The 26,666-nt window shown below is 44.0% G+C and overlaps 1 protein-coding gene and 1 long non-coding RNA gene across 10 annotated transcripts in view; one reads left to right on the top strand and one right to left on the bottom strand.

Annotated features, from left to right (window-relative positions):
• Positions 1-5,213: 5,213 nt before the first annotated feature.
• On the bottom strand, positions 5,214-21,894 carry LOC128326016 (uncharacterized). Its single transcript, XR_008307804.1, has 4 exons — positions 21,778-21,894; positions 18,013-18,088; positions 16,818-16,919; positions 5,214-6,175 (listed from the first exon to the last, which is right to left on the bottom strand). It is a non-coding gene; the product is annotated as an uncharacterized LOC128326016 (long non-coding RNA).
• SOX6 (SRY-box transcription factor 6) overlaps positions 15,685-26,666 on the top strand; it is a 676,724-nt gene continuing 665,742 nt past the window's right edge. For 3 of the 9 annotated variants that reach the window (XM_053252005.1, XM_053252032.1, XM_053251959.1), the window contains exon 1: positions 23,326-23,776. The gene's annotated coding sequence lies outside the window, so the exon portion shown is untranslated. Of the gene's footprint in view, positions 15,797-22,040; positions 22,453-22,932; positions 23,031-23,325; positions 23,777-25,533; positions 26,462-26,666 lie in introns of those variants that run through there. The other 6 variants (XM_053252042.1, XM_053251996.1, XM_053251998.1 and 3 more) reach the window with 5 other exon arrangements.

Below are 26,666 nucleotides of genomic sequence, written 5' to 3'. Positions count from 1 at the left end.
GAGACAAGATTTTAAAATGGACCTCTCACTGAAGCTCAGCTCATGAAGTAAAGAAAAGGTTTTGTAAATTGTGGACGATGCAAGTCATTTAATTGTACTAGAGAAAGACATGCTGTTCTTGTAGCTCCAGGTCTTAACACTCACATCAATTTTGGAGGATGAATATAACTGAAGGGGGGGCAAGGCAGTGGGCCCCCAGACAACTATCTTCCCTTGCCCTATTATAGTTATGCCCCTGGCCTCTGCAGTTTACACATAAACCTTTTCTCTTGTTTTCAAAGACCTTGCCTCCGAGCCTGTTGATCCTCTGGGCTACTCGAACATTGGCATTACCTCCGTCTAGACAGAGGCCCATTTGTTATTCATGCTTGAAAATGTGATTTAAAGCAAATGCCCCCAATTTGACCCTAAAGTATAGGTGTGCACATGTGTAGCATACATGTGGGTGAGCAAGTGTGGTAACAGCTCATTCACAGGTTCAACCTACTGTTGAACTACTGCATGACTACTGTTATGAATTAAAGATATGTACGCTAAAGGCACAACCTTCTTTTGTCGGAAAAGAAGGCCTATTTGTTCAATGTTAATGCTTTAGTTGCTATTAATACTAACAAATGCTCTTAAAATGTGCTACTTTTTCATCACTGAATCCAAGAGCTTTTAGAATGTGCTGAATCTTGGTCCTCCCAACATCCCTTGCCACCTCTCCCACTGAAATCTAAAATGGCAGACCTGCTTGTTCCCTATATTTTACTTCAACAAACTGAGTTGTCGCCCCACCACCCCAAATGTACTTTAATAAGGAATTTAGGAACTGCATAGTCTGGCTCCCTCAAAAAGAACTTTAATACAGCAATGAAAACATCTGAAAAAACATTATTTTTGAGGTTTTCATATAAAACCTATAAATGAAATGGTGCCAGATATTTAACTGCAGCTTGGTAATATTCCAGTGACTACATATAGAACTATTTACTTTGTCCAGTAACAGTGTTTGAAAATCTAGTTAACTTTTTGAAATGAAAATTTTGCAAACAGGACTATACATTGCTTTGCTAATAATAGGCAACCTTAAATGGTCTGGGAAATGAATGAAAGACAACACTCAGGACTTGGTTTCGAGGAAAAGAGGTGCTGGGTCTCACATCTGTTTGGAAACACATCCTCTGATCTGAAAGCCCTTCTCACTGATCCTGGCTGTGAGAGGACTCCTTGTAGTTCAGGGGTTCCTTTCCCCAAGTCCCTAGATGTTGTTGGACTGGAACTCTCATCATTCCCAACCACAATGGTCTTCAGCTGCAGCTACTCAGTGGTAAGAGAAGGGCTTTCTGCACCTGCCCAGGGACACATTGTTGTGTCCTTACGGCATGCCCTAGCACTGATCACAAATGTTGGGGCTCTGTCAAACCCTCCCTAATATAGCCCTGCCTATACTGTATGACATTCTGAACTGGAAATTTAAAACAGGGGGAGATTGTTCACAGATCCATTCCCAGCCGCACACTATTCTACACAATTATTTTCTTTCTTCTGTTTTGTGAGTTACTCAAGGAGTCCCCTGTTGCTGCTGAATACAGAAGATCCCACTTCCTGCCACCTAAACCTTCGCAATTCCCTCATTTCCGCTGCCCTGTGGAGATCAACAATGTATATTAATGTAAAAATATCAACAGCAGGATCTCTTAAATAGTGTTTGCAAACATCAAACCTCTCTTCAAATCAAAATGACGCACATCTATTAATTTTTATCAAGGAAAGAAGAGAAAGTCAAGATCTCAATGAAAAGGCCTTTGAAAGGTTTTAGATCCCCATCCTTGAAAAGGTGTATTATGTTTAATATATAGTATATAGTGGGGGCATGTTTCTGAGAACAGCCTCAAGGCTATACCAGGGAAAGGCTCTTTAAGGATTAGCCTATAAAATTAAAAACTGGCAAGTCTGGATTTGTTTTGCTTGCTATGCCCCAGTCATTAAATTAGGTAATGTAAGGGAGGGGGGATTATTTGCATCTTAATTATCTGCAACCTCTTTATATTCCAAGGCACATTTCAGTGAAGCTGTGCATTTGTGTAGCAGCAGACTGCTGGGACACATACCCAACTGGACCCTGTTGCCTGCCGGAGATATGGCATCTTTCGTTCCTTAGTTGGAAGGGACCAAACTTCTGCTGTATCATTCTTTTACCAAGTACACTGCTATGCAGAGGATCATGCCCAGAATTCACCATGTGTTCACATCTTTGACCAGTCTTAAGACTTTTCAGAAGTTGAAAAAGTCAGTGGAATTCAAACACACATGAGTGCAAGGCTACAGTTCTGTGGTCTCTTCATATACCTTTTAGCTACCCTTATTAAAACAGCAGTTGTCTAGCATATTAACAGCTCTGTTATAATAAGGATAGCCATAAGGTATATGAGGAGACCAAAGAACTGTAGCCTTGCACCCGGTTATGTTTTATTAAATTCCACAGAGCTGAATACAACTTCTGAAAAATCTCAAGACTGGTCGAAGATGCGGACACAGGAGAACACCTAATGAGTTCTGGTAATGATCCTCTGCGTCGCAGTGTGCTGGGTAAGGGAATGCTACAACAGAAGTTCTGGATTGAATATTGAACTTTATGGGGCTATATGATACATGTGCTCAAGCCATTCAATAGATATGATGTCCATTTTCAAAGTTTGTTTGAATGTGTGACCTTGCATTCTCTCACTAAAAAGTCATAGACTGAAATAATCTACATAGGGCAGCTGCTCTTTATGTTTGAATTTTTTTCTGTGTAATCTTACAACCTAATTATATAGTTGAAACTGCCGTGGGGTCAAATAATTGCTTATGACGTTGAGGCTGAATTGTGACCCTATTCTTAGCAACTCAGACAGATCTGGTTTACTTACTAGTATGCAAGCAGCTCAGATTTGTATGTGCCAAAAAGAAAATAGACTGCCATGCAGATGTTATGGAAGGGTTTCTGTACTTTCCCAAATCTCAGGAAAGCTATGCATCTCCCTCATATGGCACAGATGTGCTATGTAGGGCTGAAGGATGGCCTAGGTACAGTAGCCGCACTGGTTTCAGTACTAGGCTGAAGGGGCAGGTTATGCCATAGAAAATAATAGCTTCAGTACTCTGAGACACCACTGGCTTTCCAAGTATTCATTTGGACATTCTTTGTCAGTTTCTCATCAAGATAGTTGCCTGGATACCTTGTACACTGCTTCCTAATCTGTCTATACAACTGCTTCCTAATCTGTCTATACAACATTTGAATCCTCAAGCATTACCCTGATTATAGAGGATTCATGTTTTCAAGGTGATCATCCCATTACATTCTGGGTCTGTGCCCCATGCCTGCACTACAAAGTTGATGTGCACAGACCAATCAACACAGTTGCTTCTTTCACACCTCAAAAATAGGGCAGCTAGTGTGTGTCAACAGACAGAGTGAGAAACAACAAGATATAGTGGTGACTAGAGTGTTGGATCTGGCCTTGGAAAGTCTGAGTTCAATTTTTCCTCACCCATGAATCTCACTAGTTGACTTCTAGCAAATCATAACTCAGGTTATTTTACCTCACCAGTGTGTTGTGAGGGTAAAATGGGATTATCCACATTCACATGAAGAAAGGACAGATACAAATGCGATCAGTGAAGAAAATAACTGAAGAAATAACCATACTAGCCACCCAGAAATAACCATACTAGCCACCACTCTATAACCATACTAGCCACCCAGAATCATCTAACCTGGACATGCCATTATAAAGTGGGCTTGCCATGAAGTGATGTGAAACAGTCAATATCAGGTAGCAGATTCTAAAGAAGATGCCATTTTCCTGTTCTGTTGTCTCCCCCGACTAACTGGTTCAACTCCTAGAAACCATCTGGTAGGTTATCTGTTAGGACTGAAAAGAAAACTTTTAATATTATAATGCTCTTATACAACTTTGTGGTGAAGCCACATTTGGGACTGTGTACAATTTTGTTGTCACATCCTAAAAAGGAGACTGTGGAGCTGAGAAAATTGCAGAAGAGGTCAACCAAATTGAGCAGGAGGGTAGAGCACCTTCCTTGCAATAAAACCAAAAAGCCAGCTACAATATTTGGGGCTTTTTGGTTTAGAAAGAGCAACTCAGGGGAACATTTGAGGTTTATAAAATTGTGCATGATGTAAAAGAAAATTAATATAGAGAAGTTCAATACTAGAATCAGGGGTCATTCAATGAAATTGAGTGCCAGGAAATTTAGGAGGGACAAAATAAAACATTTCTTCAACGCTAATAATTAATGGAATTCAAAGCCACCAGATATGGTGATAGCCCCTACATAAGATGACTTTAAAAGGGGAATAGACAAATTCATGGAGGATAATTTTCATCAATGGCTACTAGTCTTGATGGCTATTGGCTACCTCCATGTTCGGAAGCAGTGTGCCTCTGCAGTTGTAGGGAGCAATGGCAGGAGAAGCCTATTTGCTCACATGTCCCTCTTTTAGTCTTCCCAGAGACTGAGAAACAGGATTCTGGATTAGATGGGCCTTTAATTTGGTCCAGCAAGGCTGTTCCTTTTTTTCTTAAACAAGTTTCCTTTGAATATGCAGTCTTCAAAGGAGCCAGAATACAACAACTATATAATACAACTGGTATTATATAGGTAACTATATTTTATTTTGTTCAGTAAGGTTGTGGGAGTTGTGGAGTTGTGGAAAATAAAATCCATTCAAAGGGCAAAAACAAGATGTTTGCAGTTCCCAGGATATATTCTTTCAAAATGATAGAAGTAGCTAGGAAGAAGCATTAAGCCTGTATTCCTAAATGCACTTCCTTGCAAATATGGTTGACTCTAATCTCTTGGACTTACTGCCATGTTAAAGTGTTTAAAGGACCCCTGCTAACTGGGTAGAGAGACACCTTTTTAACATGGTGATTCTATTTAGCAGGGGTAGAGTAACTGGCCCTATCCACCCCCAGCACAGTACCTCCAGTGTCTGTTGCTGATGTCTATCTTAGGTTTCATTTTAGATTGTGAGCCCTTTGGGGACAGGGAGCCATCTTACTTACTTACTTATTTCTCTATGTAAACCATTTTGGAAACATTTGTTGAAAAGCGGTATATAAATTGTTGTTGTTTAGGATTGGATTGCCATACAAATTAAAATGTTGAGTCTACACCTCAAATGCCAGTTCAAATGACTGAAACAATTCATACAACTATTGATAATATAGCAGAGTTTTAAAATATATATGTTATTAGGATTTCACTTTACAGAAATGCGTAAGATAAATATGCCATTTATAGATGAGGGAAATGTACATGCCCAGTCCAGTTCACCTATGGCTGTCTTCAGGGATGCATCTTGCTGCTCTCCACTGTATTATTAGGGGGGAAGAAGACAAATTGCACATGTGCAGTAAATTGCCTCTTCTGCCTATGTGCAAAGACTTTCTGGCTGCGTTTTCCATGTTAAAAATCTTTCACCATTCCCAGAATCAACTTTGTGCATATGTCTTGTGTGCACTACAAGCAGAGGTGCATCTAGGCAATTTTGGAGCCTGGACTTAAAGGCCTTTGGAGCCGCTGCTGCCTGGGACATATGGGGCAAGGTGCTCTCTCAGGTAACCCGGTCCCAAGCCATTTAGGGCTTTAAAGGTTAAAACCATAGGGCCAGAAAACTGACTGGGAGCCAGAGCAGCTGATGAAGCACTGGTGTAATATGCTCAAAACATTCAGTACCAGTTAATAATCTTGCAGCCCTATTTTGTACCAGCTGCCGTTTCTGAATCATTTTCAAAGGAAGCCCCACGTACAATGCATTGCAGTAATCTAAGCAAAAGGTTACCAGAGCATGAGTAACTGTGGCCAATCTGTCTTTGTCCATGTAAGGTTGCAGTTGGCGTATCAGCCAAAGCTGATAAAAGTTGATCTGAGCCACAAAGGCCACTTGAGCCTCTAATGACAGTGCTGGATCAATGAGCAACCCCCAAACTGCGAACCTGGTCCTTCAGGGAGTGCAGCCCCATGATCTACAACAGGCTGAACATCATTCACCCGGGCAGAGGAACCACCGACCAGCATACTTCTGCCTTGTCTGGATTAAGTCTCAGCTTGTTCATCCTCATCCAGTCCATTAATGCGTCCGAGCACCGATTCGGAACAGTCACTGTATCACCAGCATCTGATGAAAAAGAGAGATAGAACTGAGTGTCATCCACATACTGATGATACCTCATGCTAGATGTCCACATGACCTCTCCCAGCAGTTGCATGTACATGTTGAACAGCATAGGAGAAAGAATAGAACTCTGCGGAATCCCGAAGCATAACTGCCAAGGTTTTGAGCAGTAATCCCCTAGCACCAACTTTTCGAAATGGGCCTCAAGGTAGGAGTGGAACCACCTCCAAGCAGTGCCTCCCATCCAACTTGAGCAACCTATCCAAAAGATGGTCAATACCATCTTGACCATGGTATCAATACCATGGTCAGTGGTATCGAAAACTGCTGAGAGATCCAGGATAATTGACAAGGTTGCACTCCCCCCCCCCCACTGCTCAGGTCATCCCACAGGGCAACCAGCAGTTTCTGATCCAAAGCCAGGCCTGAAGCCTGATTGAAATGGATCTAGATAGGATCTGTGGATCTATGAAGAGTATTACTGAAGTGATATAATAATTATTTGAAACAACAGTTAATGTGAATGTTGATTTTCCATTTTTTCACCCAAAATGACACTGAGCAAAATAACTGCTAGCAAAATTGCTTTGTGCTGTACCATATAAGTCAGCATTATCATTTAAATTGCCATGCACAGCTAAGGTGGAGAATTAAATGTGAGCTTCATTTATGTAAGCAGCCAACACCTGGGATCCAGACACAAACCGTTTCTCCCATGTCAGAAAGAGAAATGTGGTACTCTCAGATTGTTTTTAAAGTGCAGGGCTCGGGCTGCAGTTTGCCTTGCTAAGAAGTCCTTGTCATTATGAATGTGCATTATGAGTGCATTGTACACAGTCCTGGTATGCAAATGTGCAGCATTCAGAGGAGTGAAATCATTCTGTGTTGTTATTATCTTCTTTGTAAATTACATCGTAAGAGTTGGGCGTGTGTGTGTGTGTGTTTGAGGACTTTATGATGGCAGTTTAGTCACAGCCATGTAGCACAAAGTGTTTCTTTCATTATTAACAATAACTGAGCCAATGAAAATGCTTTTAAAAATACACCAGACAAGCAGTTATCCAGCTCTTCCTTCTTGACATCCACAAACCATCTTTTAGCATCTTATAAACCAGCATATAAAACAGCTTTGTAAACATCTGTTTTTCATTGTTAATTGTCAGGAAAAATTAGAGATTTAAATGCTTCTTTTGTAGCGCTCCTGTAAAAAGAAGAAAAACATGAGATTCACAGCACCACCCAGGTTCTTATTTGATTCTCATTTGCCAGTTTGTTTCTTTAAAATTGTTGTTTGGTTTTTAAAAACATAATAACCAGTTTGCAACTCAGTCTATGGGTCACACACAAAAATAAGCATTTTTATATTTCCTGGCAAATTTAGATCTAATAACTTTTATTTATTGTATTATTTTATTCTTGAGTAGGGTTGCTTCTTTATATTGAGAAAAACTGCAATGAAATGCTAATTAACTTGCAAAATGTTATACATTGGGTACTATGAAAAGGTGGTCAGTATTTTCTAAATGACAATCACAAGCGAAACAGACATTTTATGAAATAACAGGTATGAATTTTTTTCACAAATGTTCTTCAGATATTTATGTAGCAAAAGATACAATGGAAAATCATCTTCTTGAACCATTATAGCATGTATGTGTTTTAAAATGTATTTTTAAATTTGCTATCCCCCACCCCTTCTCCAGTAATAGGTGCCAATAGAGTCTGCCTGGGAAAGATTCTGTTCTCAGTCCACAGAGGTTGCATTATAGAAGTGAGGGGGAAAGCAATCTGTTCATGGACATTTTCTCCCTTTTAAAAATTGTATAATTATGCCTCAGGATTTGCCATGTTTAATTTTTATCTTTTTGCTTCTTCACTCAAAAGCAGAATGCTAAGTTGAATAATTATTTAATATATGCATTTATTAAACGAGATGATGTTATAGATGAATAACATCTTTCCGTGTGTGTGTGTGTGGTGTATATACTGTGTCTGTGTGTATATATGGGGTGTGTGTGTATGTGTGTGTGTGTGTATATATATACACACACACACATAACATTCCCTGTACTTAGAACCACTCGATTAAATATTTTTTCTGTATTTATTTTACTTTCAATCTTTCTGAAATACAAATTCACCCAATTGCAAATCAACTTACAATTTTAACACATTATAGCATTCCATTAGTTTATACTTATAATTCATTTATAATATGAATTGGTATACTTATAATTCATTTCCCTCTTGCTCTTCGCTTTTTTCCTGATTATTATATTGTAATACATTGACATAAACCTCATTACTGGATGTAACATTTAATTTAAATGTAGTTTTAACAACCATACAATGATGCCCATTATCTATAAGATTTATTAAATAGATATGTTAACAGAAAGGACCAGAATTAACATTTGATTACTGAATATATAGTTTAAAAACCTAAGCCCAACCAATTGTTTAATGATGCTAATTTAATCAGGACGAAGCATCCTAGTCCTAAAGGCATTTATCTGGATGTAAATCCAATTGATTTCAATGAAATTTACTTGAAATAAACATATCTGAATTGGAACCTTAAAAAACACTAATGGCATGTAGGTTATCTTTTTCTATGTTTCATTTCTTTCTCTTATAACGTTCATGTAAACTTGGGCGACATATTAATACCACTGCAAGCTAACAAATAACGTCTTCCATCATAGAAAGGAAGAATGTACACCACTAAAGAAATTACAGTACTATAAAACATTATATGCTTTTTAAAAACACAAAAAACCCCTGCCAACAGAGCTATACCTTTGCTCTGTTTTGCTTACATATAATTTTAGACCTCCAACGTGTGTCCTATCCCATTACCACTGCCTGATGTCACACCTTCACGGAGACTGTCAAGGTTTTGTGCATAGGCAGGGATAGCTCATAGTGTATAAAATTCTATAAAACTGATTAAAGTATTTGTATATAGCTTTGCATGATGTCATTAATCTATGCTTAACATTATGTATGTTTTCAAAACTATTCCCATATGTCAAAAGACATTTGTATAAAAACTGGAAAGCCACTACTTATAAGATGCTTGTTCCAGGTTACTTCATAATAAAACACAGAGATTATATTAAAGAATGTTGCTGTTATGATAAAACGTTCCTCATTTGAAATGTGCTAATGAGCACTTTCAAATGTTAATGGATATTTCTTATGCTCTCTTTGTTAATCATTCACGTAAGAAACCAACAGTGCTGCCAATTCCCAGAAAAACTCTGTTTGCAGTTAGCACCTGACTGAAGAGTACAAAATCAGAACCCAATTTTAAAGGAATAATAATTTAAGTTTTAAAACTAGGTTTAGTTCCTAATGTAAAGTATTTTTCAGTACAAAGAGAGTGCAGCCTTGCTTTTGACCAGCATATATTTTCTTTCCATTTAAGGCAGGTGTTATATAAGCGAGTATTTTACTAATTGTAACAGCTACCATTCCCTACAACGATGCTGCTTAATATAGCTGTGTTTAATGCAGTTTTACCTTGGAGAATCCACACCTTTACTGTTATTATCTCACTCCATAATCCTTTAGTTGTCTTATTTCTTCCCTGTGCAGCTTTCTAACAATGTTATTGTCTCCAACACCCTATCTATAAAGACATTGAGGTCATTCACACAATCAACAACTCTGTTCTCCCCAGGTTCGGGAGCTGTGTGTGCTCCCAATTTTCGGTTGTGTGGAAGCAAGGTAAGAAGAAAACCCAGGTAGAAGTGATTGTGTGGAAGCAAGGTAGGAGGAAAACATGGGTAGAAGGGAATTGTGGAAGCAAGGTAGGAGGAAAACATGGTAACTTTTCCCCCTGCCTTGCTTCCATCACAATCACTTCAACCCAGGTTTACCTTGGTTCTACACAACTGAAAACTGGGAGCAAACACAGCTCCCAAATCCAGGTAGAACAGAGTTTTTGATTGTGTGAATTACTTCATTTACTTGGGAGTAAGTCCCACAGCAGTGTAAACTAGGTAATTCTGGAGGAAGCCGTGGCTCTAAGTAATATAGTAGCTGATTCATTTATGTCCATGCAGTGTCTAACTGAAGCCAATGTTAAAACTTTCCCTTGAGGACATAGCAGGCTAAGCACTGAAAATATGACCTTGCTTCCTTCTTATTGATTTAAATAGATGTGTATTACTTTCTGTCTGTCTTTAACTCAAGCTAAAGTCTTGCAATATGTGATATGTCTATGTGATAATGATAGGAACCTCAGAATTGGGCCTATTAGGCAACCATGTTGTACAATGCATTTTTAAGCTTGTTTGTTTGTTTGTTTGTTTGTTTTATGTGGGAAAATTGGGATCAATATAAAAGTGCAACCTGCATATACAAATTATATAGAAATCAATCACTTCCGATAGCATTTCCCACCCACAGGCAAGTGCCTTAGACCCCAACCCCACCAACACTTGTTGAAATTAATGGGAGTTGTGCAAGAGCCCTGATGTTCTTCACTATTTTTATTCACTGTGAGAAGGCTTTTGCTAAAGAACTTTCCCATATATTTTGCTTGTGTCTTTGCAAGTATTTGCAACATGGATGTGTACACAGTGAAAGACATGCAACCACATTACTTACACTTGATGCCAAAATTTATTAGTGCCATCTATGCCCATATATCTGTATATTTGTATCTGTCTATAGAGAGGTAATGTAATATAAAGGTAAAGTGTGCCGTCAAGTCAATTTCGACTCCTGGCGCCCACAGAGCCCTGTGGTTTTCTTTAGTAGAATACAGGAGGGGTTTACCATTGCTGCCGCCTCCCGTGCAGTATGAGATATGCCTTTCAACATCTTTCTATATCGCTGCTGCCCGATATAGTTAGTATCAGTGGGGAATCGAACCGGCAACCTTCTGCTTGTTAGTCAAGCATTTCCCCACTGTGGTGTAATGAATGAAACCAATAGTCAACATTCAAGCACATATACAATAGCAATTGATAGATATCCACTGTCTCTTGAGTTTTTACAATTCAGCTACTAAGCCAGAGCAAAACAATGCTTTTATTTGTTGACCATAGGCTGTCACAAACTAAACTAGGGTGACCCCATGAATGAATAAGGAATGGTCTTTGCTAGCAATCCAGAGCCACTCCAGTCCATGGAGATTGTGCCATTGATTTCCCAGGGTTGAGGACAATAGTCTTTGGTTCAGAGTTACAAGAGGTGGTAAGCAGGGAGGATTTTCACATCTGATTTGGGAATCAGGATAAATTGTATTTAACACAGACACCTTGCTTTGTTTCATTTCTAGCATTCATGAGGAAGGGCCCAGAGGTCAGGAACATTCCTATATACACTGCAGTGATCTTCAGTTAGCTAACTTGACTGCAATATGAAATTAAGGATTTATAGTTGTTCAGGGCCTTTGCTGCCTTCCTATAGAACAGGGATTCTCAATGTTGAGTCCCCAGATGTTTTTGGACTTCATCTCCCATGATCCCCAACCAAAGGCTACTGGGGCTGGGGATTATGGGAGTTGAAGTCCAATAACATCTGGGGACCCAACGTTGAGAATCCCTGCTATAGAACTCCTTTAACTTCCACTTCCATGTATAGTTCCATTATAAAACCTGATCCCATGTGTTAATTCACTCCCAGGTAAGTGTATGGAGGACTGTAGCCTTGCTTTGCTGAGAAAACAAGACCACTTTTTAACTGAAAGCCACAGAGTTCCTGTTTCTATAGACTAGAGGGAGTCTCTTGGAAGTTTTTGGTTGCATCAAACATTATTGGCTGCACAGCTAGAGAAGATGACAAAACTAAGGCTGCAATCCTAAGCAAATGTACTAAGAAGTATGATCCATTGAACCCAGTGGAACTCACTTCTGAGTCAACGTTCTTGCAATTGTGCATTAAGACTCTTCAGAGAGTTCTCAAGTAACATATTGTGGAGTTTGAAGTAACGGAACTGCTAGTTTTGCAGCCATGGCTAGAAGTAAGTTTTGAACCCAGTGGCTAACATCCTGACATCCTAGTACTATTCAGAGAGTAGTCTAAAGGGCTGCTAAATTTCAATAGGATGTCCTCTAGTAAATTTAGTAAGGATGTCAGCCATAGTTTTTTAAAATAAGTTTTTCTTTCAGATAAGTATCCAAAAACATTACCTAGGAATGGCTGGACTGTCCATAATAGAAAAGCATACAGGGGGTTGTTTTAATTTTCTGAAATGTCCACTTCTTTATTTGCAACATTAACTACCCCATCTCCTATTTGTGTACTTGCTAACTATTAAAGTTTCGTCAGTACTGTTTTACCCAACTAACATAAATCAATTTTGTCTCAAAAAACAGGGAAAGCTTTTAAAAGCAACCTTGACGAAGTTCCAAGCTGTAGTAAACAGACTATCTGCCGATTACAACCTATGGAAGGAGAAAGTGAGCATTCCTCAAGGTGATACAGTTTGCTAGGCAGGTGATGAGTGTTTTCCTACTGCTTGGGGCAGTGGGGGTGGGGTGGGGGTGGTCCCTCCACAAAACCCAAACTACAAGCTTCCAACTACAGTGTAGACATCACACCTTGACATTCCTATATATTACAGGCAGAATGGAACAGAAATGTTTTAAATAAATAGATAGTTATGCTCTGCATAAACTCTCTTTAGCTTTCAGTCTCACACCTCAGCCTTTAATGGAAGCATCTCTTTTATTGTATCACACTGTAAATACCAAGGTATTCTTCTTGATTAAGGGATATGGAATATCAATGATTAAATAATGACTGATTGAGGAATATGGAATTAGGTCATTGTGTGTGTGCACACACACACACACACCCCTCCACCTGAAGATTTCTGCTGATTTGAATAGCACTACTTCAGAGTGATAAACGAGTTATGGAGGGCATCTTTACCAGTTACTAGAAGAAAAACCCACTGAACAGTGATACTTCCCAGTAAAACACGCAAAGAGGCTTGAGCTGCAATCCTGTGCATGATTACGTGGGAGAAAGTACCAGTGAACCAAAGGGGGAGTTTACTTTTGAGTGAGCATCCCCAAGATGGGGCAGTGGGAATTTCTTTTTTAACCTGTTCTGTAACTTTCTCCCATTCCAGCTCTAGACAGATTATACAGAGCAAGCGCCTGGACAGCTACCAGCCTCCTCAAAAGAAACTTGGGGAAACTCACAAAAGTAAAACTATTCCTCGAGGGAGAAAACTAGACAGACAACAACCCCATTACAAGGCAGACAGTCTGAGTGCGTCTCGTCCGGGCTCCGGGCAGAGTGAGTGCCTGTCAGATTCCTTCGCAAAGAACAGAGGACGGCGGCGCCCTGGCCCCATCAGCCCTGTCCGTCACGATGCTGGCTGTCCAGCTCAAGCGGCTGCGGAGGACTAAAAGGGAAACAGCGTTTGGAAACTACGCTCCCCTGTGGAGACGGACCCCCGGAGAGCAACCAGCCAGACCGTCCTCTCGAAGGCCAAGGGGCTTCCTTCCTCTAGAGAAGTGCCTTCGTAACTACTATTAGGCAAGGGGAGGCGGCTGCCTGGGGGCCCCCACGCCTCGAGGGGGCCCCCAGAGGGAAGTCACATGACTGTATATTGTGAACTGTTTGTGTGTGTATCAGCGAGGGGCCCATTTTAAAATTTTGTCTCTGGGCCCACTCCAGCCTTGTTACGCCCCTGGTTCGAGTCATGTGCGGCTCGTATCCCTGGTCAGACCGGGCGAGCCGATGCCTTCCTGCGGCTGCCGCCCCCCTAAGTGCCTCCGCCCTCCGGCCATTCTCAGCCGCCCTCGACCTCCTTCTTCCACGACGTGCGCGACGACCGTCCTCACAGAGCGCCTCCGCCGCGCCCCGCCTCTGCAAAGTGCTCACCCAAACTCTCCTTGCCAAGCTTTGCCTCCTCAAGACGACCTCCCCCCCCCACGCCGCTCTCCTTCACCCGCATGCTGCTATTGACGAGTTGGCCTCGAGGTGGCGCGTTAGGCACATCCACAAAGCCCTGCCAAGCATCGGCTGGGCGAGCGAGTGAGCGCGCGTGTGTCTTTCTGCAGTTTACCTCCTATTAAGCTAACGGTGCCGCTAATATTTTGGTTTGGGGATCCGTCACGTCTGCCTTGTTAGAAAAAGAAAGCGCTTCTGGGCTAGCGCCTAACTTGCCCTGCACGCCAAAGAGCGATGCCACTTCACCACCGATCGGGCGCTGAATAAAAGGCATCGTCGCCGGCGTCTCACCTACTCCCCTCTGTCGTCTCACCTACTCCCCCCGCCCCCTCCTCCCCTTACCTGTGCTTCATGTTTGTCAGGGCAGCGGGAGCTCTTGACGCTGCCGAGGGAGCGAACTAAGACTGCAAACTCCACATGGCGCTCCGTTCCGGAGTTGGCTGCGAAGCGGCCCGCCGCGGTTCTGGCGCACGATCCTAAGTAGACGCGAGGAACACAGAGAGGCGCGCGGCACAGCGCGGCGCTTCCCTCCCAAGAGCCAAAGGCCACCTTCGCTCAGGCGGGGGCAGCCATCCGAGGCTGGCTGGAGGAGCTGTCACTTGGCCTCTCCGCCCAGTTTGTGGCCGGGTGGTGACAAACTTGCAGGAGGTCTCGGCCGCCTCTTTTGCTGCCTTGCTCTCCCGCGGCAGTGCCAACTCAGCCCTAACACATACAGAAGTCAATTGACGGCGGGTGTCTGTCCTCCTCCCCCCGCGCCCTCCCGCTTTCACTCGCGGCTTGTGGTCTAGAGATCCCTCGCGTTCCCTTCTCCCTCCCCACCCCCTCTCCACCCACCCACCTCCTCCTCGAGCGCGGAACAAATAGCCGATTGCCAGGATGACTGGTTGCCTGTAAAGCTTTCTTTTGAGATCTAGGAAGCAGGTAAGGATGCCAAGAAGAGCCAGGCGGCACGAGGCTGGGGGGAGACCCAAGCGCTGGGGCGGAGGGGACGCGCGTGTGTGGTCGGATTTGCTTGGGGCGTCGGGACGGTGAACCCCTGGAGGTGATCCCCTGGAAACGCGCTTCAGCAATCAAACAAACATTTGGGTTTGTTTCTTTTTTAAAACCTCCTTTACCTCGCTTGTCTTTGGGAGAAGACACACTTCCTACACTCTGGTGACACTTTTCATCCCAAACGTCCGGAACAAGTTCTGATTCTTACCCCGCGCCTTTTTAAGGGCTAGGCAAAGTTATGTGAGGGTGGCAAAGGATTAATAAAAAATTTTTTTGTGAAACTTTGTTTTTAATTTGTTCCTGGAAGTTTGCAGAGCCTAGATTGTTATGACGATTACGATTATGATGCTTGCTTCGAATTCCTTCGCGGTAATCATTACCCTCGGTTGCTTTAAGTGCAATACATTTTATTGCCTTAGAGACTATCTACTGTTTGATTGAATTATTCATATTTCTCTCCCCCCACCCCGCTCCTTTTGGTGTAGAAGACTGCATCTGGGGACTCTGATGTGACGTGTATTTTTTTTTTTTTTTTGCAGGAACAAAGGGAATGTGGAAATGAAAGAGAGAGGGGAGAGAGGCTGGCAGATGTGATGAGCTGCGGTGAAGGTGTATCCAGTGTGGCACTCCCCCTTCTCTCTCTCTCCTCGCTCTCAGTGCAGCCTCGGTGAATCAGAGCCTTCCGCAGGCAGCCTGCCCTCTCGCACTGTAAGTACCCCCAGCCTTCTAGCAGCAGCAGCAGAATGCAAATCCCAGGTTCTCTCTCTGTGTGTGTGTGTGTGTGTCTCCCTCCGCTTGCCTCTGCACTCCACATAGGACACAAGAGGAATCTTCCCAAACAACTTTCCCAGGCGGGGGCGCGGGGGGGGGCACAAATTAAGCAGCAACTTTTCTTCTGAATTTTTCTTTAGCCGGGGAAAAGAAACTTTGGCAAACCTTGGCAGGGCGGGGGGAGACGAGGGAAGTGGGCAGGCAAAGGCGCGCGGGGGGGGGGGGTCTTGGTGACTGGAGGAGTTGCAAGGCTGGCGTTGTGGTCGCAGCCGCTCTGGCTGGGGTGTCAGATGAACTCCAAGTGCCACTTCCTTCCGCCCAAAGGACAATGCCTGGCCGGCACAAAAGGCGGCTGGCCCGGGGGAGGCATGCTGACAGGCGCGTGTGTGGCGGGGCTTGCTTCTGCCCCCTCCAATGCAAATCTCCCCGGAGAGGGGGCTCACGGCTGTCTGAGGATTCAACCCTTTGGGGATGGGATGGCCTTCGAGAGAACCATGTGCTAACTTTGGCCTGGCAGCACGTTTGCAGCCGCCCAGCGTGCAAGTTTTGTTTCCAAGTTTGTTCTTCGAAAAGAGCGTCTCTTTTCTCTTCTCTATACATTGCTGCTGCTGCTGTTATTATTATTGTATTGATCTGCAGTATTCTTATGAAGTTTCTTCCACCTGTAAAAGCGCTTTACCTATGGGAGGGGGACAAATTTCTCTCGACACACTTTACTGGGAAGTCAGCTCTTTGGAATGGGACTTGGAGTCTGAGCCTAAGCCTGTTTACTCGAAAGTAAGTTCCACCAAGTTCAATGGGACTTACTCCCCGGTAAACGTGCTTAGGGGGCTGCAGCCTTCCCTGCCGATTTCAGTGGGATATACTTCCAGGTAAAGCCCTGCTTCGGATCACAGTCTTACCACCCCGCTGTTCCTACTCCCTGAATAATGCAGGGCCCGCTAGTGTGCACACTTACTTGAAAGTAAAGCGCACTGATTGCCGTGGGTCTTCCTCCCAAGGAACAGGGTTGAGGGGAGCAGCTTGTCTGGGTGCTTGTCTGTCTGTCCTGCGTGATTAACTGCGATGGGGTGCGGGTGAAAGGGAGAAATGCAGAAAAGTTTATAGAAAGAAGACTTGTTGAAGCGGATTCTCCCCTCCCCGCCCGTTTGAGCTCCAAAGTTGAGAAACGCTAGCAGAGTTGGGCGCGCCTAATGCCCGTGGGTTTCCTTGGAGTTAGGCGCTCCTAACCCTGCTGATGATCGGGCTGGCAAAAGTCCTCTTAATCAGACTCCTTACCCCCGGACACCAAGGGGACTGGATGGACGAGAGAAATAGCAGGGAGATGCCATCGGAGGAAAAGCCTCGCCGGGGAGGCCAGCGGATTCTGGTACCGAGCATCAGAGAAAAGTCCCGTTTCTTTCAAAAGCCTTCATGCTCCTGCTCCTCCTCCTCCTGCTCCTGCTCTTCCTCTCTCTCCCTAGGTCGCAATCACTTCACTGCGGTGGCTTTTAAACATTAGTAGTGGGAAGCAATGCAGGGGTCTTACATTAGGGTCCAGTCATGGCTACCTGACCCTTAACAGGTACCTAAAGCCTCGATCCTTGGAACGGTTACTCGTGGAAGTAAATTCAATTTCAGTCCCTTAGACTTCATTTAAAAATCGATGTGTTGAAGGTCGGGAGTGTGTTAAGTCGTCTCTCCCTTTCCTTTGTACTATGTGGAGTTACTTATTTGCACCTCGATCCTAAACTTGGAAGTCTACTTGGAAGTAAGTCTCATTTGGAAGGAAGTCAAATTTTGAATGAAACTTATTTCCGATGCACTTTGCAATGCAATACAAATCTGTTTCTGTATCTGCTATTTAGTCCTAATTTGTCCCTTTGGTAAGACTATAGACTAAAGAGTTGTTATCCCGAGTTTTGCAATCGCCCCAAATGTATCCTGTAGGCGAGCCTTCCTCCCAGATTTCTGCAATATTATTTTGTACCGTCGGCATTTTGTGCCGTAGTACAAAGATGCTCCCATGTCGTCCCTTTTCTGCCTTTTCAATTTCTTTGTAAATGAATACCTACCACCTGATGCTTCTTTGGTGCATTGATTGAGATGACACTCCCGACAATGCTCAGGAATATCAAAAGAGAACAAAATAGCAGAAAAAGCAAGTTCCTTACTGTTTGGGTGTTTGGACCGGCAATACTAGCTGGGTTGACATCAGAAAATAATGTTCAAGAGTCAGAGATACAACATCTGTAAAGAAACATATTTTGTTACCAGCAGCGTCAGTTGGTGCAAAGTTATGAATAGCACAGGTCTCTTCATCAATTTCTTTCAGGTCTTAACTTTTGGTAGGGAGAAGATATATGTATAATAATATTTGATGTAATTTGCGTGATCAGAGGAAGAACCTCAGTCCTTCTAACAATATAAACAAATATTGATTTTAAAATATTATTTTAGGGTGTTCCCTGAAGTTTAGATTAGGATACTGTTTGAGTAAAACTACACTAGAATAAAGAAGCAGTATTGAAAATATTGAAAGACACCAGGCTCAAACTTTTTGGGAAAAATTCTAAATTGTTATAGCCATGCTACTAATGGAATTTTGGGAATCAAAACTAAATACATTAAAGGTTCCGATTATCAAATGGTCTGCCAAGCTGGTAAGTTCCCACATTTTATTGGAGAACTCCCTTAGTCCCTATAACTTGGGGAGGGTTATTAGAATTAGAACTAGAACTATACAGCTTCTAGAGATTTCAACTTTTAAATGATTTATTTCTCCAAAATCGGCATTTAAACGGACCAGAATATCTTACACTGTCATAATAGTGCCTGAAAGAAGAAGAGGTAATAAAGATTTTAAAAAATCCTCCCTGCCACACACATTAATTAAAATAAAACCAGTTCAAGACAACCTCGCAAGTTTTCCTTTCCATTACGATTTAGGGATGAATATTTAGCCCGCTCTCGCACTGCCCAAGGATTCTACTCAAGCCCGCACCTTTGGGCTTCAGGGAGCCCTCGGTGGCCCACTGAGGCTCCCTTCTTGGCCTTTGGAAACCTATGCAGCTATTTTAGAACTGAAAAGCTTCTCTGTCGTGATCTGATTCTTCTTGGAAAGTGTGGGAAGTGGGAAAGGAATGGCCAAAAACACAAAGCCGAATCAACAACCGTCTTGTTGTGTTTTGTGGGCTTGGAGGCTGCCTTTCGCACTCTTCAGACTTTCAGCCTTTCCACCTAGGTGTGAATCAAATAAAAAAGGAGAGCCACGTTAGTTTTTCCACTTTTGTTTGCTCACATGATGCCGGTGCCCTGACAGTTTCAAAAGCTTCTTTCAAGGGTTGACTTAAAAAAAAAAAAAAAAATTAAAAAAATTGGAGGGGGTGGATGGAGAGATCTTTCTCTTTCATGCCACATTCCCAAACCCTCTACTTTGGCTTACTCCCGGCATCTCTCCCTTCTTTTCCCCAGCCTGACTTTTTAATTAACACTTCTAAGGAAGCGCCAGTTCCGAACATGCCACTCCCTTTCGGGTACCGGGGCCGCCGCAGGGTAGGGGCAACCTGAGAATCGTCCCGCCAGCGAGCAGTATCTCCGCGGGGATCTCTCCTACAGCACCCACGACCTCCCTCTCTGGACTTCCAGTTATGTGCCCCTCTGTCCCTCACCACTTTATTGCCCTCTTCCCCCAGACTTGCCAATACAGACAGCCGGATTTCCATCCCGAATAAGCCGATCGGGGGCGACTTTAACAGAGCCCAGTAAGCACTGTCCGGAGTTCGATCCCCCACCCCACCCCCACCACGCACCCCACCACCCCGCAGCGAACTGCCACCTCGCTCCATTTCAAGGGTAATTGCACTGCACAGTGATCCCCCTCCACACACCAAGCCTATCCGAAGTTATTCGGAAGTGAGTGAGTCCTTTGGATTTCAAAGATCGCGGTTAAGAGCGCAGTCTGCCTCTGCTTCACTTTCTGAGCAATCCGACGCATATTAGCTCAGATGTCCCGCTGTGTTCAGTGGGACTTACTCTCAGCAGGTAAGCGTCGTGCACAATATTGCTGCTCGATCGTGTCCACGTTTACTCAGCAGCAAGTTAACAGAGTTTAATGGGTTTAATGGGGTAGAGATGCACAGGATCCCAGACTTGGTAAAAGTTAAACAGCTCGATCCTCTCTCTGCACGTTTACTCAGAAGTCAGTCCCACCGTGAACCACTTGGGGCTTCTGAGTAAGAGCGCATGGAATCGGGCTGAAAGAGAAACTTTTCTTTTAACTTTTCCAGCTTGGTCCTAACTATAATGCCATGGAAGTCAGTCAGTAGGACTTACTGGGGCAATTATACATACACTTACTAGGAGTACGGCTCACTCTGTGGGATTTACTTTGAGTAAACATTTGCTGGATTGCGCAACACTGATGTTCAGGACCGAAGAAGGACTCATGTCACCAGATTACCTTTTTAATCATCCCCCACCCGCAGTTTCTGCTTACTGCACTACCCACCTTCCTATTTCTCACTAGTTCCCTTTCTCCCACCCCCCCATCTCCTCCTTTCCTATAGCCAGTCTATACAGGCGAAGGATGCGCAAGAAATAACAAGCCTTCGTCTCCCTGCTCCCCAAAGGAAGGATTTCCCTCTCTCCAGTGTATCACCCTTCCCCTTCAACTTTACTTTCAGCCTGGCCTTACCGTTCACAGTAAACTGTGAAGCCTGATCCTATGCAACTGCGCTCAGAAGTTACCCGACTCAAAGAAACCTCATTCCTAAGTAGTTCGCACAACATTCTAGCCTCGATCGGCATGACTCCGGAAACTTAAATTGCAATTCCATACCATTGTTTACATAGCAAGTTTGAGAATAGATCTCGTGGATTTCAATGAAATAGCTTTCAAGCAACAGGACAATCCTATGTACAATACGTGACTTCAGTGGGGCGTCTAATTAAACATGCATTGAGGGATCGGGCAGTAATTGTGTATATAATCAGTGAGTACTCCGCATCTATCCTAAATTCTTTCGGCTTGGAAGAAAATCCTACGGACTTCAATGGGACTTACTTTCGAGTTATCATGCGCAGAGGAGCAGGCAAAGAGTAACGGACCCAGAAGTAAATCCTATTGAAATCAGAGGGGCTTTTCTGAGTAAATATGTATAGGATCGGGCCGCACAGCTATTATTCTATACTTTGGTCTCACTGAAATAAGATTTACTTCTGAGTAGGCATGCATAGGAGTATAATGTAAAGCAACTAATCGTGCATTTAAAAACCACCGAAATCGGTGGTATTGGGGAGTACTAATAAATAGGGCACGATCCAGCCGAACAAGACAGTCTTGCTGAATCATCCCATTTAAGTGAGCTGGGTTTACTAGGAATCCGTAAAATTGACTGTATAGTTTGACAATAAATTATATTTAAGTTAATGTGTCTAACTTCCAGCTAAGTCTGAAATTCTCTGTACACTTTCTTGGGAGTAAGCGTCATAGAGCGCAGTGGGGTTTACTTTCGAGAAAGCACGCACGGAATCAGGTGCAGGTTGACAGTCCCTAAATTCACTTGTATGGAAGAAGATATCCTTGAAATCAAAGCTTTTTATTTCCGAATAAGGCTGCTATCCTATGCCCACTTATTCGAGTGATAAAGCCCTCTTAAACGAAACACCACTTGGACGTAAATCTGATGGATTTCAATAGGAGTTATATACGAAGCATGCTTGGACATCCCGACCCTATGAATGTTTACCAGGACGCACTTCCCTCTGGGTTCAGTGGGGCTTACTCCCGGGAAACCGTGCGTAGAGCTTGCAGCCTTCGCTAATAGCTCCTGGAGTGGCGATCGCGACGGGAGGGCGGGGGGGGATTGGGTTTGGGAGCGTGCGCGTGTGCTGGGGTGGGGGAAGAGGCGAGATTTCACTTTCTCTTTTGCGCTCACTTTCTCTTCGGGCGTTCGGTTCCCTTCTCTCCGCTTCCCGCTCCCTGCCTTCCTCCCTGCCTCTGGGCTGCGTGTGTGCTGGCTGCCGGTCTGTGTGTTGTCTCATCTTGCCTTTGCTGTCGGCGGGGGGCGGGGGGCGGCGGCAGTAGTGATATCAGCCCTGCCTCCTTTCCCTTTCTCAGATCAATGCCCCTGGCCACTCACTTTCTGATGTTGCACGCCGGGAAATGCTTTGAATACTTACGACATGGCCGCTCACATTGATTGCCAAGATTGACAGCAGTAAACCAGCGCCTTCATTTGTATCGGGAGGAGGGAGAAAGAGAGACCGGGAAGGGGAGGGGGCGGGAGGGAAGAGGGTAAAGCCAAGCCCAGCAACAAATAATAATGAACTCGATTGTAACTACATCTCTAGGCAACCCGTCAGCAAACTTCTTCTAACGATCCGGATCTTGCACATCCATGGCCCGGAGAAACACCACCAGCAGCCTGCCTGTAGCTGACTGAATTTATCTCTTTCGTTAGTATATAGTTTGCAGCTTATTCACCCTACAGTCACTCACGCACTCACCCAGTCACTCACCTCCTTCCCTCCCGCTGCTGCTCACAATTTTTTTTTAAAGGAAGGTCGGACCCCAAGGCTCTAAAAAATCGCCACACTGGATCTCGGAGGAGGTAACTAGGAAAAGAAACCGACCCGGCGCTGTTGTGTTGCGGGTACCTCTTGTTGACTGTGGTCGTGTGTGTCAGCCTGGCTTTGGTGTGGGTTTCTTGGTCGTGTTCGAAAGAAAGATTCCACGTTTTATTTGTGTCGCTTTATACTAGAGAATACGGTATCCTCTCGCGCTGTCTTTAAGGGCTTGTTAGTTGCAATTGACCAAAGCAGCAGCCGCAACAGCAGCAGCGTCCGGAGGTAGATTGTGAAGTTTAGAGATTTCTGAATGAATCCCCGGCACGATTGCTTACTACGGGGCTTTGGGGCGAGGGTGGCGGTGTGGGTGGCGGCGATTGGGATGGGATGGGGAAAGGCGAAATAGTGGAGAAAGTCCTTACGTTTCTAACCTTGGGTGAGTTTTTTGAGAGGATCCCGAGGTTGCATAAAAGATCCCGCTACTCTGAAATCACAACACTGCTTGTCTCCCCCCCCCCCTTTCCGCCCTCCAAGTGGTGTCTATTTTAAAACGTAGTGACAGATCAGCGTTGTATTTTAAGATCACCCGCTGCCTGCGAACACATGGCGCGCGCGAGATACTGTACGTAAGAGTGATACTAACATAGGCAGGCGAGCGAGCGAGGGGGAAAAAAAAATAAAGCCCTTAAATCAATCTTTGAGAGCAGAAAGCTGCTGTCACTCTTCCGAAGTGGGGTTGTCCTCACCCATAGAAAGAGTAAGGATGGGAGAACAAGGAGTTTTGCTAGTGCCATTAATTCCTCCGTTCACTCTGAGGTGGGTAAACTTGTCGAGAAGTTCGCCTCTAGTGTGCTTATATATCTGTGGAGCAGATCTTTGAGAGAGAAAGAGAGAGAGAGAAAGGGAGGGAGGGAAGTATTGGACCGCAGGGTGTTGATGTTGTATTTGACCACAGAGGGGCAGTATATCGAGGATTTGCTGTTCCTGTGGCGCCTTATCTTTCAGCAGGCAGAGGCTGGGATAAAGTTATACCGAAAACTTTAAAATTGATATCACACCCTAATTTGTGTTCCACAGGGAGGGGGAGAAAAAAAAAGAGCCCAACAACACACAGGGCTCTGCTTACACCATGAGAAGGGGAGCTCTTGGCTGCATTGTGGGCTCGCCCAACATTCAGCTGGGGATTTCTTGCTGTGTCTTAGCTCTTGCCGGAGGTCATGCAAATCGACCTTAAAAGAATGCATAAGCCATAAATTAAAATAAACCCCCTAGCCACGGGCTGATCCATAAGTAGACAATACCTAACCTGGACAAAACGGCTTCCTTTGCGATCTGGAAGAAAAGAATAGTGCCTAAAGTAAACGCAAAGTAAGTTTCCAGGAAGTATTTTGTTTCTTGCATGAATGTTGTTGTTTTCTGTTGTTGTAATTTCTTGTAACTCTAATCTCAGCGAAGCTACCTTGCGAAACAGTTTTAAACGGACGAAGACATCTGAGCGAGGCAAGGTGCGTGGGTGGGAGTTTTCTCCCCCCCCCTTTAATCTTGTGTTGCTTCTTGTTTGTGCTGCTGTAGTAGGATTTTTTGTTAATTGCGCGAATGCTTAAGATGTGGTGCTGTGTTTTATCTTTAAGATCTTCTAACATGTTTAATTTAAATCTGGTTTGTTCCTCCAAAATCTGCATGCCACTTCATTAATTACTCTGTATTTGTATCTGAGCGCCTGATGTGTTTTGCTTTATGTTGCATTTTTGAATTATCGCCCTAAGAAGATTATTAAAATTATATATCGATTAGCAAATAAGGAAGAGTTCTTTGCTTGATTCAGTAGTTAAATAGGACTATGAGATTGGGTATTCCAAGGTCTGTGCGTGTGTTTATATACTTGAGACTATACACGCAGGCAACACACACACGCACAACACACGCACACACACTGTGCATGCGAATAATTTAGACGGCTTTCAGTTGTGGCGAGCCCTTCAGTATTTCAGCATTCTCCTGCGTTGGTGAAGCTGCTTTGCAACTAGGGATCTGTGTGTCTGCGCGCGCGCGCCTTAGGAACAGAACAGGGCCTTGGGGTCAATCAGAGGCACAAGATCATATTGATTTGATTGCTGCCGCCTCTGCTTTGCACAGGGCTCGTTTCCCGGGTGCTTTTTAAGGACGGCAAGAAGAGTGCAAGGGGCTAATGTGAAAAGGCAATTGAGCGTTGTTGTGTCTGGGTGTCAGGGCGGTCTCGCCAGGGCTTGGGAGCCTGGGGACCGGAGATTAGCGGTGTTCTCCAGGGGTGTTTCCCCCAAAATACAGACAAGAGAACTTTCCGAGATAAACAAGCCTTTCTTCGCCTGTTGTTATGCAGATAAAGGAGATATGTTGCATGCGGGTTTATTTCAAATAGTCCATCTGCGTAGGATGGACAACTTTTAATTTTAATGTGGCGGGGCAAAGAAACATTTTTAATTGTTTCCATTTTAAAATTACGAGCGGATTGAAAACAATGTGCATCTCAGTATAATCGTGAATATGTTATTTTTAAAAATCGTGTGGTAATGTGTGAAGGGAAGGGGGATTAACCAGTTTTGAGACTTTACCTAGTCTGCACTTGTTGTATTGAATTGCTGGGGCCCACTCGTTACATTAAACTATTATGCCACAAAGCATTGTTTTTTAAGATGGACACTAAATTTGTAATACAAGGCGAATCTGTGCTGCCTGAAACTTTTGGCAACCTTCAACCACATTTGACGTCCGATTTTTGTATGTAGAATATTTCCCCTTTCATCATTAGTAACCGTATCTAGAAGAAGTTAATCTTATTTAAAAATAAAATTGATCCTCTTCTCCTCCCCTCCAGTGTATTTTTAGGGACGTACATATCTGAAGAAAATAATTAGGTTACTTGGATTACGATTGCAGCTTGAAGTAGCTTGACACCTGGCAGGGAACTGCTTAAGCGTTTTCTTTAAACTCTGCCTCCTTCTCCATAACTGCGTTTCTTATAATACATTCTTGTGTTAAGTGAGAAAGGCTGTTTGTAAAACAATCCCCTGGCTAGTCCCAGTGTTGGGTGAAGCTGATCCGGTAATGGCATTTTGTTTTGAACAGTTGCTGTAGTTGAAGTTCCCTCATAAGGTAAGGTGGCACTGGGTCTGAAAGGAGGTCCAAATGCCACATTTATAATTAGACTGCCAATTCAGCACATTGTATCCATTGCTATACAGGGATATACTGCTGTGTCTGGCCTCTCTCAAAAGCCTGTATTCAGAATTAGCCAATTCAACTACTTCAACTTTGGAATCAAATTTAGAATAGGCAATGAGAGAAGGGAAAGAAAGAAAACAATAACTCTCCCTCTCTCTCTCCTCAGCTGGCTATTAAAAGCCAAAGAATATACGGAAAGCAATCCATACAATGTGGTTGGAATCCATACATCAAATGCAAGTTTGGCAAGAGGCTATTTAAAAAAGAAAGAAAAGAAAAAGTGCTGTGGAGAGGGGGGAGGAAACAAACCCTGCAAAGAATCAGTCAGTCTGTGGTGTCAGGCAACAGCTTCTCCTACCCTATGCAGGGACTAGCGAGCCTTTCTTTTAAAAACACCCAATCTGATCAGAGACGATGACAGTTAACACCTGCCCTGAGCTCCGAACACAGATTTCCGAAGCAACCTGGCAGGAAAAGTCCTAAGCCCCTCTTCTGGGCAGAAGAAAGAACTTTGCTTCCAGCAATCCGCAGCAGCCGGCCGCGGGTGGCGGACTGCCCTTAACTCCCGGCAGTCACCAGAAGCAGAGATAGTGAAGGCGCTGCCGCAGCTTAGGGGCAGCCTGACACCCTCCCGCGGAAAGGGCGGGAGTAGGATGTGGGGGGAGGGGGAAAGGTCATTTGCAGCCTCGGCCCCTACCCTCCAATCAATGACCTTCTAATTCCTGGGGAAGGAAGGCTTTGAGCCTTAGGGTTAGCGGGTGAACCTCGCGCACCCGGCACAAGGAAAGGGGGTGGGGAATGTTGCCGGTCGGATTTCTTCCAACTAAAATCCCGCTACTCTGGAAGCAACTGGTGAATGGCAGGAGGAGGGATATGGTGGCGGTTAAGTGCGCAGGCAGCGTCAGGTTCCGCTGGGATAGTGAGTCGGCCTCTGGGATCTAGTGGCTTTTCTGTAAAGTTTTCCCACCGCTGGCGCGGCGGCGATAGTGATGTGTGGGCAAGAGGGGGTGCCGTAGTGCCTCCGCCTAGCAACGTGCTGCCGGGCTAGATGGTGGGG

This window comes from Hemicordylus capensis, chromosome 1, assembly GCF_027244095.1.
Source record: "Hemicordylus capensis ecotype Gifberg chromosome 1, rHemCap1.1.pri, whole genome shotgun sequence".
NCBI lineage: Eukaryota > Metazoa > Chordata > Lepidosauria > Squamata > Cordylidae > Hemicordylus > Hemicordylus capensis.
Note: the sequence above shows the minus strand (reverse complement) of the source record. Positions and strands in the feature narration are given on the sequence as shown.